This window comes from Grampus griseus, assembly GCF_964374135.1.
Source record: "Grampus griseus genome assembly, chromosome: 3".
NCBI classification, from domain to species: Eukaryota; Metazoa; Chordata; class Mammalia; order Artiodactyla; family Delphinidae; genus Grampus; species Grampus griseus.
The window spans coordinates 101,373,855-101,390,027 of record NC_139019.1 but is presented as its reverse complement, the minus strand read 5'-3'; the positions used below and the strand labels follow the sequence as shown (position 1 = coordinate 101,390,027).

Below are 16,173 nucleotides of genomic sequence, written 5' to 3'. Positions count from 1 at the left end.
TGAGGAACTGAATTCTAGAAATAACCAGTGAGCTTGGAAAAGGACTGGCTGGAAAAGGAGCTTGGAAAAAGGACTCAGACCCAACAAAATGACACCTTGATTTAAGCCTGGAAAGACCCTCAACAAAGGACAAAGCTAAGCTATGCCTGGACTCATGACCAATAGAAATTGGGAGATAATAAAGTCTCTTATTCTATGTCACTAATTACTAAATAAATCATTACGCAACAACACAAAATAATACAAACTCCAAATATAAAGTCTAAATACACAAAAATCACCCGTACTTTATTTTTAGAACTAACAGACTCCCAATAAACTAACATATAATAGGGCATCATTTTATCTTAACATTGTATCTATTTATTCGTTATGAGGAAATGAACAACTTCCATTTAAACGTCTCAGTTTTACTTATGAGTATTTTTTGTTTTGTTTGGTGTAATGATTTTAGAAAGGAAAAAAACTTTCTAAAATATACTAAAACCTTCCCATCCTTTTTAAAATAAAGAGTATGGAAAACATAATTTTACTGTTGTTTATTTTATCATTTTGCATAATAATTATTGCATGGGCAAAACAAAACATTGAACTAGAAGCCAGGATAGCTAGGTTCTTAGTTTGGCTTAATACTAACTATTCAACCTCTCAAGCTGACTTCAGTTTATCTATATTAGTAGTTTAGATAAGACCAGTTTTTCTAAAATGTGAGTATGAGAAAGGCAGCAGAACAGCTGAAGATAGGAAGGTAAGATAATATAATCATGACAGGGGTAGGGGAAGGAGACAAGTTCAAACTGTGTACATGGTCTCCTCCCCCAAAATAGAGATTCTCATACACCCCCATGTGTACACATCACCACCCTGTGCCACACCACACCACACACACACACACACTTCCCCCTGCCACTGAGAATCATTATCTTCTTACTAGAGCCACTCATATCATATGTGAGTCATATCTACCCCCATTATAAGTAAAAACAGATAAAAGGCTTAGAAATAGTGGATGAGAGACTCTAACATTTATTCAACTCTGAAATACTGATTTTAGTATGCTATATACATCAAGAGCCTAGAGATGCAATTAAGATTTACCAATAGCTCTCAGCTACTGAGTTTTAAAAAATATTTCTACAATGCTTTCCCCCCTCTATTCCACTGAAAGTGCTAACTTCTATGCTCTTAATTTAGCAATCTCTTAATAACCCATTTCCACTCTTTAGTTTGTTGCTTCTTGGTCATAAAGATGTTCACCAAACTCAGGAGGAGAATGGATGAACACTGTGAGAGCTTCAACAGGGATTGAAATATAGGAAAGTACCAAAGAGGTTATAACTCAATTGAAAAATATACTAGAGGAGTTCAACAGTAGACTGGATGAAGTAGAAGAATGAATCAGTGAGCTGCAAGACAAAACAACTGAACTCATCCAGACAGAGAAGCAAAATGAAAAGTAGAATTTTAAAAAAGTGAAATTAATTTAAGAAACCACTGAGACAGCATCAAGCAAAATAACATTTGCATTATATGGATCCCAGAAGAAGAAGAGAGAGAAAAGGGGCCAGAAAAACTATCTGAAGAAATATGGCCAAAAATTTCTCTAATCTGGGGAAGGAAACAAATATCCAGGTCCAGATATCCCAGAGAGTTCCATAAAAGATTAACCCAACTAGACATACACCAAGGCACATTATAATTAAAATGGTATAAGTTCAGGATAAAGAGAAGATCCTAAAAGCAGCGAGAGAAAACCAACTTGTTACATACAAAGTAAACTCCATAAGACTATCAGCAGATTTTTCAGCAGAAACTTTACAGGCCAGTAGTGAGTGGCATAACCTATTCAAAGTGCTAAAAGGAAAAAACCCCCAACAAGAATTCTCCACCTAGCAAATTTATCATTCAGAATTGAAGAAGGGATCAAGTTTCCCAGATAAACAAAAGCTTAAAGGAGTTCATCACCACAAAACTGGCCCTACAAGAAATATTTAAGAGATTTCTTAAGCTGAAAAGAAAAAGCACTAATTAATAATAAGAAAACACATGCAAGTAAAAAGTATTTCTGGAAAAGGTAAATATATAATAAAGGTAGTAGATCAATCACTTATAAAGCAAACATGATGGTTTAAAGACAAGAAGTAGTAAATTTAAATTAAATTCCAATAGTTAGTTAAGGGATGCATAAAATTAAGAGGTAAAATGTATCATCAAAAGCATAAAACATTGGGGCAGGGGGCTGGAGTAGTAAAAAGATAAAAGCTTTGGAATGTGTTCAAATTTAATTTGCTACCAGCTTAAAACAGGCTACTACTTACATAGGATGTTATATATGAACTTTACAGTAACAGGGAAAAAAGCTTATAGTAAATATACAAAAGAAAATGGAAAGAAATTTAAATATAACACTGAAGAAAACCACCAAAACACGAAGGAAGAGGGAAAGAGAAGAAAGGAACAGAGAGAAACTACAAAAACAACCAGAAAACAATTAACAAAATGACAAGTACATACTTACCAATAATTACTTCAAATGGACTAAAATAGCCAAGAAAAAGACAGTGAGGGACTGTTTAAATTAAAAAAAAAACCAAAAAATAGATCCATCTATATGCTGCCTACACAAGACTTACTTCAGGAGAAAGGACTCACACAGACTGAAAGTGAAGGAATGGAAAAAATTTCAATGCAAATGTAAATAAAAGGGAAGTTGGAGTAGCTATACTCATATCAGACAAAACAGACTTTAAAACAAAGACTATATTAAAAGACAACAAGGGCAAACATAATGATAAAGGTGTCAATCCAGCAAGAAGATATAACATTTATAAATGTATATGCATCCAGTAGAGGAGTACTAAGATATACAACACAAATATTAACAGACTTAAAGGGAGAAATTGAAAACAAAACAATAATAGCAGAGGACTTTAACACCCTACTTACATCAATGGATAGATCATCCAGAAAAAAAATTAAAAAGAAAACATCAAACTTAAATCACACATTAGGTCACACGGACTTAACATATAGAACATTCCATCCCAAAGCACCAAAATATACATTCTTTTCAAGTGCACCTGAAACATTCTGCAGGACAGATCATATATTAGGTCACAAAAAAAGTCTCAATATAAATTCAGAAAGGCTGAAATCAATACTATGAAACTAAATATCAATCACAAAAAGAAAATAGTAAAAACCACAGAAACGTGGAAATTAAACAACATGCTACCAAACAACCAACAGGTCACTAAAGAAATCAAAAAAATACCTAGAGACAAATGAAAGCAGAGATATAAAGTACCAAAATCCATGAGATGCAGCAAAAGCAGTTCAAAGAAGAAAGACCATAGCAATATAGGCCTACCTCAAGAAACGAGAAAAATCCAAAATAAATAATCTAAATTTACACATAAAGAAAACATAAAAAAAAAAATGAAGCTCCACATTCGAAGAAAGGAAATAATAAAGATCTGAGTGGAAACAAATGAAATAGACATTTAAAAAACAACAGAAAAGATCAATGAACCTAAGAGCTAGTTCTTTGAAAAGATAACCAAAATTGACAAATCGTTAGCTAGACTAACCCCTCCAGAAAAAGAAAAAGACGGGACTCAAACAAAATCAGAATGAAAGAGGAGAAATTACAACTGATACCACAGAAATACAAAATATCATAAGGTACTACTATGAACAATTCTACACCAACAAATTAGACAACCTAGAAAAAACGAAAAATTCCTAGAAACATCCAAGCTTCCAAGACTGAATCAAGAAGAAACAGAAAATCTGAATAGAACAATTACTAGTAAGGAGACTGAAACTATAATCAAAAGCTCCCAACAAACAGAAGTCTAGGATCAGATGGCTTCACTGGCAAATTATACAAAACATTCAAAGAATACCAATCCTTGTCAAACTCCTTCTCAAACTCTTCCAAAAAATTAAAGAGGAAGAAAACCTTCCAAACACATTTTATGAAGCTACCATTATGCTGATACCAAAACCAAACAAGGACACCATAAAAGAAAATTACAGGCCAATATCCTTGATGAACAAAGATGCAAAAGCCCTCAACAAAATATGAGCAAACAAAATCAAGCAATACATTAAAAAAATCATACACCATGATCAAGTGGGATTTATTCCAAGGATGCAAGAATGTTCAACATCTGCAAATCAATCAACATGATACCATATATAAACAAAATGAAGGATAAAAATCACGTGATCATCTCATTAGATGCAGAAAAAGCATTTGACAAAATTCAACATCCATTTATGATAAAAATTCTCAACCAAGTGGGTATGGAGTGAACATACCTCAACCTAATAAAGGCCATATATGACAAAGCCACAGCTAACATCATACTCAGTGATGATCAGGAATAAGAGAAGGATGCCCACTCTCACCACTTCTATTCAACACAGTACTGGAAATCCTAGCCGTAGCAATTAGACAAGAAAAATTAATAAAAGTGATCCAAATCAGAAAGAAAGAAGTAAAACTGTCACTATTTGCAGATGACATGATACTATATATACAAAGTTCTAATGATGCCACAAATAAAACCTGTTCAAACAAATAAATGAATTCAGTAAAGTCACAGGATACAAAATCAATATACTGAAGTCTGTGGTTTTTCTATACACTAAGAATGAACTATCAGAAACAGAAATTAAGAAAATCCCATTTACCACTACATAAAAAAGAATAAAATACCTAGCAATAAATTTAACCAAGGAGGTGAAAGACCTAATACACTGAAAACTTTAAGACACTGATGAAAGAAATCAAAGAAGACACAAATGAATGGAAAGATATTTCATGCTTATGGACTGAAAGAATTTATATTGTTAGAATGTCTATACTACCCAAAGCAATCTATAGATTCAATGCAATCCCTATCAAAATTCCAATGGCATATTTCACATGACTAAAACAATCTTAAAATTTATATGGAACCACAAAAGACACCAAATAGCCAAAACAATCCTGAGAAAGAAGAACAAAGCTGGAGGTTATCATGCTCCCTGATTTCAAACTACAGCAAACCTTTAAACAGCACATGTTTGAAATGCACTTACCCACGGACTTTTTTCAATAATAAATACTACATAGAGTACTACACAATCCAAGGTTCGTTTAATCCAAGGATGCAGAACCATGGATATGGAGGAACTGTGTATACCAAGGGCCAACTATAAGTTATACATGAATTTGGAACTGCATAGAGAGTGGTAACCCTAACCTCCATAATGTTCAAGGGTCAACTGCGCACTACAAAACTACAGTAATCAAAACAGTATGGAACTCACACAAAAACAGACACACAGATCAATGGAACAGAACTGAGAGTCCAGAAATAAAACCACAAATATATGGGCAATTAATTGACAACATAGGAGCAAAGAACATACATGGAGAAAGAATAGTCTCTTCAATAAATGGTGCTGGGAAAACTGGACAGCTAGAGCCAAAAGAATCAAACTAGACCACTATCTCACACCACACACAAAAATTAACTCAAAATGGATTAAAGATCTGAATGTAAGACCTGAAACCATAAAACTCCTAGAAGAAAACATAGGAGGTAACTTCATTTATATGAGTTTTAGAGATATTTTTGTGGATCTAATTCCAAAAGCAAGGGAAACAAAAGCAAAAATGAACAAATGGGACTACATCAAACTAAAAAGTTTCTGCACAGTGAAGGAAACAATCATCAAAACGAAAAGGCAACCTACTGAATGGGAGAAGATATTTGTAAATCCAATAAGGGATTATTATCCAAAATATATAAAGAACCCATACAACTTAAAAACAAACAAGTTGATTTAAAAATGGACATTTTTTAATGAATAGACATTTTTCTAAAGAAGACATACAGATGGTCAAAAGGTACATGAAAAGATGTTCAACATCACTAATTATGAGGGAAATGCAAATCAAAACCACAATGAGTGATCACCTCACACCTGTCAGAATGACTATTAGCAAAAAGAAAAAAATTATGAATATTGGAGAAGATGTGGAGAAAAGGAAACTCTTGTACACTGTTGGTGGGACTGAAAATTGGTGCAGCCACCATGGAAAACAGTACAGAGATTCCTCAAAAAATTAAGAATAGAACTCCCATCTGACCCAGCTATTCTACTTCTAGGTATTATCTGAAAAACACAAAAACAATTTGAAAAGATATATGAACCCCTACGTTTATTGCAGCATTATTTACAACGGCCAAGATATGGAAATAACCTAAGTGTCCATGGGTGCATGAATGGATAAAGAAAATGTGGTACATATACACAAAGGAAAACTACCCCACCACAAAAAAAGAATTAAATCCAATCCTGCCATTTGCGACAACACAGATGGACCCTGAAAGTTTTATGTTAAGTGATGTAAGTTAAGAAAGACAAATACCATAAAATTTCACTCATGTGTGGAATGTAAAAAAACAAATGAACAAACAAAATAAAACAAAAACAAACTCATAGATACAGAGATTAGTGTTTACCAAAGGGAAAGGGAGTTGGGTGGAATGGGTGAAATGGGTAAAGGGGGTCAGCTGTATGGTGATGGATGGTAACTAGAAATGTGCTGATGATCACTTTGTAGTGTGTACAGGCATATTTAGGAGATATTTTGGGTTCAGTTCCAGACCACCACAATAAAGGGAATACCGAAATAAAGTCAGATGAATTTTTTGGTTTCCTGGTGCATACAAAAGTTATATTTATACTATACTGTAGTCTATTAAGTGTACAGTAGCACTGTCTAAAAATACCACGTACATACCTTATTAATACCTTAAAAACACTTTATGGCTAAAAATGCTAACCATCATCTGACCCTTCAGTGAGTCATAGTAGTAACATCAAAGATCACTGATCACAGATCACTATAACAAATATAATAATAATGGAAAAGTTTGAAATACTGTAAATATTACCAAAATGTGACACAGAGACAAGGTGTGAGCAGATGCTGTCGGAAAAATGGCATCGAAGACTTGCTCATTGTAGGGTTGCCACAAACTTTCAATTTGTAAAAAAAAAAAAAGAAATCTGTGAAGCACAATAAAGCAAAGCACAATGAAACAAGGTATGCCTGTACAGATGTCAAATTATAATGCTGCACACCTGAAGCTTACATAACTTAAAAATATTATTCTGGGACTACAAAGAAAAACTTGAATTAGAAAAAGATTTAGACCATATTTATTTAATCCAAGTATTAACTATAACTGAGCAAGTATTTCTCAAATACTCTCCCTAATATTTAAAGTTACAGAGCCTTACTTCTACTCTTAACTATTAACTTCATTTTGGAGCTACTCGGAATTAAGCAAAGTAGAGTTGACCCTTGAAAAACACAGGAGTTAGGGGCACTGACCCCTCCATGCAGTCAAAAATCCATGTATAACTTATAGTCAGCCCTCCATATACATATTTCAGTTCCTCTGTGTCTGTGGTTCCAGATCCTCGGATTCAACCAACCTTATATTGTATAGTACTGTAGTATTTACTATTGAAAAAAATCCATGTATAAGTGGACCCACACTGTTCAAACCCACACTGTTCAAAGGTCAACTGTGTACTATTCAGACTCTGTCGCCCTATAAAATAATTTTGGCTTCCTCTCCCTTCCTACCATATGTCCTTAACAGAAGAAATGGATCCATTCTAAGGCTCAGATTTATTCTGCCTTACTGTTTGAGCTTTTCTAAGGCTGCATTTCAAATTTTTCTACCACAGTTCTGCTATCCAAATTGCCAACTTTTCCTTTTACCCAACCTTCAAGTCTCCTCTTTTCAAACTTATCTATTAAGCATGACTCAAAATTCATAATTATTCACACAGAATTTCTCAGAGTTGAAGAGATGTAAGCATAAGTAAATCTGATCTGCTGTATTTCATATAAGCCAACTCATTGTTGAGAGAATTACTGTGTACCTAACATGTACATTCAATCAAGCTATACACATAATATAACTTTAGGTTTCTAAAATAACACCAAGAAAAAGATCAATAAAGGGACAAATGAGAACTGCTTCAATTTTCTTCAAAACTTCCTTTCTTTAATGGTTTCAAAGTGTCTCAAAAATATCTATCTCTACCTTACCCAAGATGGCTAAATTCCATAAACAGCATTACATTTCACTGAGTAAATTAAACATTTAGTCTCAAATCCAAATAAAAATACCTCAGCTTTATCAAGCAACATAATTTTACCTTAAAACATGACTCAGCACAGATCTTTGGTGTAAAAAAAGACGATTTCACTCTGACTCTTTGAGATACATATTGTTTTATGAGTCAATGAATGTAAAAACTTCTTACGTAACTACTAATGTATTTCAACACATATTTTATCATTGAAGTATAGGATCAAGAGTCATATATTTTTTTAAAATCAAGAATATAAAGCAAACGCTGTAAAGACCAAACTAAAATTTCATTTCCCAGGACAAGTCTGGGCAGTTTTCTAACACTGAGCAAACAAATTAAATTGTTATGAGTTAGGAAAAGTTGCAACTAACAAACGGGCTGAGGAGTACCCTAAGCAAACACCAAACAAAACAACCACATCAATATAAATATGATACACAAGAAAGGGGTTTTTCAAAGTGGGAGAGGTGAAGGACAAGAGGGCAAGAAAGAAGAGAGACTCAGAAAGAAGGCTGAGAACAAAGAGTAATGAATGTTTTAAGTTACCAGCTGTGTCTCTTGATCAAAGTTTTTGGCTACTGAACTGCACGAATGCAATCCAACTCATGGGCAAAAGCAAGCTTTTTTATTTGTTCTTACACCCAGTGAATTTTCAACTATAAACTTTTACTCCACCCAATTCCAATTGTTCTAAGAGTATTTTTGAGACTACTATAAAAAGTCATTGATGGTGAGTTGATGAAAGTTAGTCTGATAGCTTCAAACATCACTAATTTTCAGTGATGCTTATCAGCATCCCCAATATACAAGACAAGTATATTTTTTCCCAAGAAAAGCTCAAGAATGGGCAAGAATACAAAATTCACACATTATATGAAAATACAATCTCACCATCACTCTCCCAAAATTAATTTAACACTTCATTTTATATTTCAGCATTCCACTTAAGTGACAAAACGACATTAATTAATTAAAGTCAGAAAATAACACTTGAAGGTCTAATACTGTCAATACTGCTTGGTACTTCAGTTCCTTATAGGTGGGCAACAGTTAAGCATGTTATTAAAAGAAATATTATCATGATGTTTCTTTCCATTTTCAGGTCCAATATTGTTCATGTAGGAAGGATTAGAACAACAGTATTAACATTCTTAACAGGAAATTTAAACTCTACAGATTTGATCAAGAAAAACTAAAATCTGGGACTTCCCTGGTGGTCCAGTGGTTAAGAATCCATCTTGCAATGTAGGGGACACTGGTCGATCCCTGGTCGGGGAACAAAGATCCCACATGCTGCGGGACAACTAAGCCTGTACACCACAGCTAGAGAGCCCAAGTACCACACTACAGAGCCCATGTACTCTGGAGCCCATGCGCCACAACTAGAGAGAAGCCTGCACACCGCAACGGAAGACCCCGTGTACTGCAACTAAGACCATTAAAAAAAAAAAGAAAAACTAAAATCTGATTAGAAATACTAAGTACAGAATTATCACACAGGCTATGTTCTTTTCCAAGGAAGTTTTGCTTTCAGGCATTCTTAACCTTTAGCACAAATGCTTATACTTCTAGTTCAGCAGTTCTCAACACATGGTCCAGAGACACTTAGGGACAGGACTAGGTGGTCCATGAGACACTTTCAGGAGGGCAGTGACATCAAAATTATTTTTATAATAACACCAAGATGTTATTTACCTTTTTCACTCTCATTCTCTCACAAGTGAAAGTCAAGTTTTCCAGAGGCTACGTGAATGTGATATGGCAATGGATTGAAGGCAGAATCCATTGTTTTTTATTAAGCCAGACATTAAGGAGATGTGCACAACATGTAAAACAAGGCTACTTTTCTCAAATTTGGAAAATAGCGCTAGTTGTGATTTTAAAATACTACTGTTTTTATTTTAAAATGAATACAGCAATATTTTAATATTTGTTTTAATTTCTCATATGGTAAATATCCATAGCTATAACCCACAATAACAAAAGCCCTCTGGGATCCTCAAAAAGTTTTAGGAGTCTAAAAGGATCATGAGACCCAAAAGTTTGAGAATTACTGTTCTGTCCAATTAGGAAGCCCTGATATGAACAAACAGGTGCAATGAGTTCCAAACTTGGTAACAGTCATTCCATTAAAATACCACATCACCCACATTTAGTAATATTCTAGCAATTAACCCCAAATAAAAGGAAAAGCCACCCCACTGTAAAACAGAAGAGTCCTTTCAGTGATAATTCTATTTACACATTTAAAAATTAGTCTTAATTTCAAAGGACATTAAAAAGTAACATCACCTACAAACAAGTAATGTTTATTATAATATATGGAATACTGAATAAATATTATATATTACATATTATTCAGTTTCTATCCTCTTTAGGCATGAACAGTTAAGAAAAAATGGATTCTCTCTTACCATTTTTACCCCCAATATGCAAGCTTACAAATCTGTTCTTCTCACAATATACTTCTTTATGTTTAAATCAAAAATAAAACATGAAATCATATTATTTTTCATGGCTTTATACTTCTTATGATTACATAGGGAATTACAAAAATGATGCTGTATTTCAGAAAATTAAGTCCTTCATCACCATTTAGTTACACCCTATTCAAAAATAAGGTCTGTTTTTTATGTAAGATTACTGTGTATTAATTAATCACTGAAAATATTAATAGTATAATTACCACACAACATAAACTGTCCTAATACCTGGACCATATAAACCAAATTGAAACCACTATCGGTTAACCTTTCTTTCTTATATTGATAATGCATAGCATTCTTTAAACACACACATTCTCCATAAACTACAAATTTAACAGAAAAATGTTGTACACTTCTATCCAACAGTACCAATATACATATTCACATATAAATTAGTAAAAGTTTCGCAATGCATAACTTATAGAAATTCCCATACAGAAAGGCCTCTAAAAAGAGATAGAAATATTACATTCACTTAAGATGTCCTCTAAATGCACTTAAGCTAATACAGAAAAAGGAAGTCTAAGAAGCTGCTACATAAACTGTTGGTTATTTAGGCTGAAATAAGTTTACACTAACCACCACCTCACCTGTATAGTATTCTTCATTATTTTTGTTAAAACCAAAATATAACAGGTAATGTTCTAATTATTTTATTCACTTAACTTTCATGGTTTTGACAATATTTTCTTTCTTGGTACTTGGTATCAAGTACCAAGCAGTATTCTTTAAGAGCAGAATTTCTTAAGTTCTTAAAACACGGTCAGAGAAACTCTAATCTGCCAACTTAATGAATGAAAGAAATTTTAGAAATTATTTAATGCATATACCCATGTTTAAAGGCTTATACTATTACCTACAACCTTTCTCCAAAGTGAACAGTATGATAAAGTGTTCATACAATATGGAATCACCAAAGCCCACTTAGCTAGGAGACAGGGCTAAATACACCAATAAACAAGACATAAACCAAGAAGGCAGAAGGGTCAGTATAAAGAATGAAGAGAAGTTTTTCTAATTCTTAGAAGGCAATACTATGACAAGTGTTAATTTTAGAAACAGCCACTGCTGCTATTATCAAATTATTCTTTAGAACTACAAAATTATTCTTTAGAACTACATAGTTCAGGCAACATCAAAAAGTCAAGCCGTGCTCGCTTCGGCAGCACATATACTAAAATTGGAACGATACAGAGAAGATCAGCATGGCCCCTGCGCAAGGATGACACACAAATTCGTGAAGCGTTCCATATTTTTATACACAAAAAAAAACTCAAAATGGATTAAAGACCTAAATGTAAGGCCAGACACCATCAAACTCTTAGAGGAAAACATAGGCAGAACACTCCGACTTAAATCACAGCAAGATCCTTTTTGACCCACCTCCTAGAGAAATAGAAATAAAAACAAAAATAAATGGGACCTAATGAAACTTAAAAGCTTTTGCACAGCAAAGGAAACCATAAACAAGACGAAAAGACAACCCTCAGATGGGAGAAAATATTTGCAAATGAAGCAACTGACAAAGGATTAATCTCCAAAACATACAAGCAACTCATGCAGCTCAATATCAAAAAAACAAACAACCCAATCCAAAAATGGGCAGAAGACCTAAATAGACATTTCTCCAAAGAAGATATACAGATTGCCAACACATGAAAGAATGCTCAACATCATTAATCATAAGAGAAATGCAAATCAAAACTACAATGAGATATCATCTCACACTGGTCAGAATGGTCATCATCAAAAAATCTAGAAACAATAAATGCTGGAGAGGGTGTGGAGAAAAGGGAACCCTCTTGCACTGCTGGTGGGAATGTAAATTGATACAGACACTATGGAGAATAGTATGGAGGTTCCTTAAAAAACTAAAAATAGAACTACCATACAACCCAGCAATCCCACTACTGGGCATATACCCTGAGAAAACCATAATTCAAAAAGAGTCATGTACCAAAATGTTCATTGCAGCTCTATTTACAATAGCCAGGACATGGAAGCAACCTAAGTGTCCATCAACAGATGAATGGATAAAGAAGGTGTGGCACATATATACAATGGAATATTACTCAGCCATAAAAAGGAACAAAACTGAGTTATTTGTAGTGAGGTGGATGGACCTAGAGACTGTCATACAGAGTGAAGTGAGTCAGAAAGAGAAAAACAAATACCGTATGCTAACACATATATATGGAATCCAGAAAGAAAAAGAAAAAAAATGGTCAGAAGAACCTAGGGGCAGGACGGGAATAAAGATGCAGACCTACTAGAGAATGGACTTGAGGATACGGGAAGGGGGAAGGGTAAGCTGGGACAAAGTGAGAGAGTGGCATGGACATATATACACTACCAAACGTAAAATAGCTAGCTAGTGGGAAGCAGCCGCACAGCACAGGGAGATCAGCTCGGTGCTTTGTGACCACCTAGAGCAGTGGGATAGGGAGGGTGGGAGGGAGGGAGATGCAAGAGGGAAGAGATATGGGGACATATGTATATGTATAACTGATTCACTTTGTTATAAAGCAGAAACTAACACACCATTGTAAAGCTATTATACTCCAATAAAGATGTTAAAAATAAATTTTAAAAAAAAGGCAAGCCACTCACTTGAGAAAAAATTATTTAACAATTTAACATATGCACAGTCTCAAATAGTATATTTAACATCATTTCCATAGTTAGAGATCTTCCAAGAATAGTAATTTATGACAGGAAAAAAAAAAGGTTATTTGACTTTCTGTGATGAAGTATCAGCTGATAAAGAAATTCCAAGGAATAAATGATTGCAAATTAGGTCAATATGGCCTATATAAACCATCTGATGTCAAGGAAATAATTTAAGACACAGAAGCATTATTCGGAATCACAGATCTTCAAAACACTTTTCCCCATGCATTGCAAAATATGTCCCATGCATTTTCATGAAGTATCATATCAACAATTCAACTAAACTATTTTTCAAGTAGATTTAAAAAAAACTGAATTAATTCTAATAATTAAAACCTATGCTTCTCTAGAAAGTGATTATTTTTAGGCAGCTGAATTGTACAGTTAGTTAATTAAATAACTACCTGCATATACCCTTGGTTTATCATTTCTGATCATTTAAAAATTACTCATCACTGACTTTTTTTCCTTCTATTTCTGGATCTCTAAATTTACCTAATCATAGGGTGATACAAATGACATTAATTAAAATAAATAAATTTTTGAAATTACATGGTTATGTCTATTTGTCAAAAGTGGAATAAACTCAAAATGTAATAATATGATTTTACATAATATTAATATATCAAATTTTAAACATATGATCACAAAAGCTAAAAAGCTATAGGAAATATTGGAGATTATGTACTGCAACTTCACATCTGATGATAGAAAACAGTCTATTATTCTCATTAAAGAATTTACCATTTCAACCATTCACCAAGGGCCTACAATTGTCAATCATTCTGCTCAGTTTCAAGGATAAAAAGATGATTCTCACTGCCCTCAAAGAGTTCCAATTTTAATGGAGGAGAGAGACATAAGCAAATATAAATATAATATGGTATGATGAAAGAAAAATGAAGATGTATTCAAAATAATTTCAAGTCAAAGAAGAAGCTTTTTCTGGAATGAAACAGATACCAGAAAATGTACTGCAAAAGAGGAGATACTTTAGCTGGGGACTGAAGAAAGAAGAAATTCATCGAGAAAGAAAGACATTCCAGAAAGAAGAATACGGATATATGAAAATAATAAGATCTATTCAGAGAACACTAAGTTTAGTGCAACTAAAAAGTGGGTCGAATAGAAAGAGAAAGAAATGTGGACTTTATACTAAATGACAAGTCTCTAAGACGAATGTAGGGAAGAAGGAAGTGAGATGCACAAAAAGAAGCCCAATTCAAAAAACAGGTGACAATGAAGACTGGGAGAAGAGAATGAAGTCAACAGATCTCTTAAGAGACATAACTGACGGATCTTTTTGATGATTATCCCAAAAAGTCAAAATTAAAGGTGACTAACACTTTCAGCTTGAATGGGTGAGCCACTAATGGAACAAGATAATCCAGAAAAACAAACAGGTCTTTTGGAAGAGGGAGAAATCATTGGAAAAGTAAGGGGAAAGAAGATAGGGAGAGAAATTCTGGGTATATAGAATTGCTGATTCTAGTAGAGACATACATGTATGACTAGATTTTAAGAATGAAGGCCGGGATAAAGAATTGGAAATTATCCTTATATAGATGGTAATTTCATCCTTTCCTTCCTCCCTCCTGTTACAAAAAAATCTAGAATCATAAAAATGAAAGCCACATACGAAAAACAGAAGGAAGAAGCTAGAGCTAGCCTGATTCCTTACTTCTGTGTAGCCATATCAATCCTACAATTGTCTACTTCAGGACTCCTTGTTTATTTTTCCTCACATAACATTGCTTTACTTGTTTAAGGTACTGCTGTCATGATTTTTGATACTGACAGTCAAATTTATTCCTACCCAATGCAGTGGTCATCATGGTTTTGCCTATGTTCCTCTTCTCTTGACACTCTCTACACTCTCCTATGGGAGACCTCATCCATTCCCTTAGCTTTAAAAACCACCTATGTGTTGATGACTCCCAAATCTAGATCTTCATTTTACTCAATAAATGCTGAGTGGATATTACAAACAAGACCATTTGAAACATTAAATTTTTGTTATCAGAGAAACTGATAATGGTATAAAACAATACTCTAATCCTATGGAAAGCTATAAATAATATAAGGAGTCAACCCTCATACGCACACTGCAGTAAAGCTGTACAGTCCTACTGTATATATGTAACAGATTCAGTGAACAAATAAGAGAGAAAAGTGGGATACTGCCAAGGAGGTTAGATAAGGAGAAAGACTTAGAGGAGAATCAAAACCTAGAGAGTAGAACTAGATAAACTGTATATTATTTCACAGATATTTCAGTAAATAATTCTAAATAAATATGTTTTAATTTGTTTTTGCTGTGGCAAAATATACATAATAGAAAATTTATCATTTTAACCATTTTTAAATGTACAGTTCAGTGGCATCACGTATAGTCACATTGTTGTGCAACCACCACCACTATCCACCTCCAGAACTTTTTCATCATCCCAGGTTGAAACTCTATACCCATTAAACAATATTTTCCCACTCCCCTCTCCTCTCAGCCCCTGGCAACCACCATTCTGAATTCCGTCTCTATGAATCTGACTACTCTGGGTATCTCAAAGTGTGGAATCACACAGCATTTGTCCTTTTGTGACTAGCTTACTTCATTTAGCATAACGTTCTCAAGGTTCCTCTATACTGTAGCATGTGTCAGAATTTCCTTCCTTTTTAGGGCTGAATAATATTCCCTTCTACGTATAAAACCACACTTTGTATATCCATTCAAAGTTGTTTCCACCTTTTGGCTATTGCAAATCACACTGCTATGAACATGGGTGTACAACTACCTGTTTAAGTCCCTGCTTTCAGTTCTTTTATGCATATAATTAGAAGT

The 16,173-nt window shown here is 33.8% G+C and overlaps 1 protein-coding gene across 4 annotated transcripts in view; it reads right to left on the bottom strand.

The window, feature by feature from the left end:
- Nucleotides 1–16,173, bottom strand: part of CSNK1G3 (casein kinase 1 gamma 3) — a 129,114-nt gene that overhangs the window by 52,043 nt on the left and 60,898 nt on the right. The window lies entirely within an intron of this gene.